This window comes from Pteropus vampyrus, unplaced genomic scaffold (assembly GCF_000151845.1).
Source record: "Pteropus vampyrus isolate Shadow unplaced genomic scaffold, Pvam_2.0 Scaffold16, whole genome shotgun sequence".
In the NCBI taxonomy this organism is placed as follows: Eukaryota; Metazoa; Chordata; class Mammalia; order Chiroptera; family Pteropodidae; genus Pteropus; species Pteropus vampyrus.
In genome coordinates, this window is record NW_011888797.1 from 9,005,149 (window position 1) to 9,007,861 (window position 2,713).

The window sequence follows — 2,713 nt, forward strand, 5'->3', positions numbered from 1 at the left end:
TGTATTTCTTAATCCTGTCACTATTTTCACCCATCCCTCCCTCCCATCTAGCAATCGCGAGTTTGTTCTCTGTATCTATGAGTCTGTTTTTGTTTTGTTTATTTTGTTGTTAAGTTTCCACATATAAATGAAATCAAATGATATTTATCTTTGTCTGACTTGTTTCACTTAGCATAATAGCCTCTAGGTCCCATCCATGTTCTTGCAAATGGTAAGATTTCTTTTTTTTTTTTTACGACTGAGTAATATTCTGTTGTATATATGTACCACATCTCCATTATCCAATTGTCTATTTACGGGCACTTAAGTCGCTTCCACCCCGGGCATGTCTTTGACTGACCGTTTTCTCACCAGAGACCGCAGCTTCTCAGCTGGGCTGTCTTCTGACTCCCACGGGCTCAAGAACCTTTGTTTTTGAGGGTCCTTTCCTCCATTAAAAAAAAATAATAATTTACATTTAAAGACTACAGTAGTATAAAGATTAATATATCCATCTGGATTCATTATTCTCTATTTATTATTTTTATATTCTTTTTTTCCTTCTGATTTTAAAAGAAATTAAAATTAAATCATTTCCGGGCACAGAGCCTCCTTTGCCTCATGGAGAAGTCGTTTACCTGCCCCCCAGCGACTACGGGAGGTCCCTGGCCTCGAAGCCCCGCCTCCCTCAGCCCTCTTCCGATTTTAGCCTCCTGTTTCCTTCAAGACTTTACAGCGAAGGGGAGGCAAGCAGCATGTTTTCAAAATAAGAAAGACAATTCTACATATGAATCATGCCCCTCCCCTAGCATGTGAAAGCCCTGAGATTATTTTTTGTTTGTTTTAGATACTCCTTATCTTTCTCTTTCATCAGGGGAGGAAATAAAAAAAGGAAGCAACCCAAAGGTTTAACAGTGGGGGCAGGGCATTCAGAATACCGTGTGTTGAATAAATATGTCCACAGAATGGATTTTTGTGCGGCCGTTAAAATGATGCTTACTTACAAAGGGCTTGTAATGATTTGGGAAAACACTTATGTTAAACAAAGGGGATTAAAAAAGTACAAAGTAAACATTAGGGTGTTAAGGGTGGAAAATTTTCAAGTGAGCCAACTAGCTAAGTTAGCTAGCTACAGGGAAGAAATATCTTTAGACACCAGAAGTTGTCCTACTTGCTTGTGTGTGGTTTAGGAAGTGTATTCTATAAGCTATGAAGATGGCCAATGTCCGCTTCTGTAATCCATTTACTTGTTAATTAAGGGTGTTGTTCCGGGCAAAGATATGCTAACAGCCAACTTCCACTTCTGTAATCTGCTTGCTTGCTCAGGAGACCACCAGGATATGGTCTTAAGCTTTATCAGCTGCCTCCTCTGAACGCTCGGGGCTCGGGGCTGATCTCCTCCAGCCCTGCATGGTAGAGAGTCAGTCGCTGGCCAGCTAATAAAGGCTCATAATTCATCTCAATTGACTCCGTGGGTCTCAGAATCGTTCGCGCCATAACCATGGTGGCAGCCATATAGAATTTGCATAGAAAAAGACTGTAAAAAAAGACACCTATTTCTCAAGCTATGTTCATATTGTCATTGTTCTTTGCACATTGTATATATACTGTTTTGTGAGTATGATAGTTTATCGTTTTTTTACTCCCAAAAAACACTAGAATACTAATTATCTCCAGGTGTGGGATTATTAGGCATAAATTGTGCTGGCTGGAAAATTACTGCTTCGCTATCGCCTATGGGAACATAGACTATCGCCCATGGAAACATGGGTTATCACCCATGGGAACATAACATTCTAACAATAAGCTTTCTGCTTCTGTTCCCCCGCTTGCACAACCTACCTGTGGGTTGACAGTAAATAGAAGAAAAATAGACTTTTGTGTTAAGACGGAATAAGGAATGGGATTTAGGGCTTAGAAACCCTGTACCTCTACATTTTGGGCCTGCTTAATTTGGGGTCTGTGTACCCCTGGCAGACCCAGCTGGCTGAATAAAGAGTGTGTTTCCTATAACTCACTGATTTCTGGTGGTCCGTGTGTCTTTCGGGGGCTGGCGGCTACAACAAGATGTTGTAAGGTGGCTTTGTAGGATTTATTAATTGGTAGATAAAAATGGATTATTTAAACTTTTTATTTAGAAGTCAAGGATGGTAATAGACCCATGGGCTGTCATTAAGTGAAGGGAGCTTATCTTCGTCCCTCAGTTTTAACATGGGGAGACTGAGGCCCCGGAGAGACACCAAGTGTGCACTGAATCGGGCAGAAAGAAATTAGCCCATTGTTCAGTGGTGCCAACACCCTCCCTGGCTGCTACAGCAGTTTCCTCGCTGCTGGCGAGGCTGCGAGTGGCGAAGTCACTTGCTCCAGGTTATTTGTTGAGGTCCCCAGTGAGTGTTTTCCACTGCCGGGCTCACTTAAGCCTCCCCAAAAGCCCTGCACGGAGCTCAGAGAGGTGAAGAGGCAGGGGTCAGAGCGTAAAGAGCACACGGTCCCCATCGCGGGGACCGCCTGCGTCGCCCGGCCCTGCTGAGTAATCCTTTCCCCAGCGAGCGCGGCGCGGCATCTTTCCTGCCGAGTCACGATCCCGGGCAGCTTTTCGCTGAGTCACGGTCCCGAGGTCTGTTTCGCTGAGTCACGCTTCCAGCTGCTCCGCTTTAATCCCTTGGGCCCAAGTCCTGGCGGTCGGGGCCTTGGGGGCAGGCGGAGGGGGCGACTCCCTGGGGGCGGCACATTC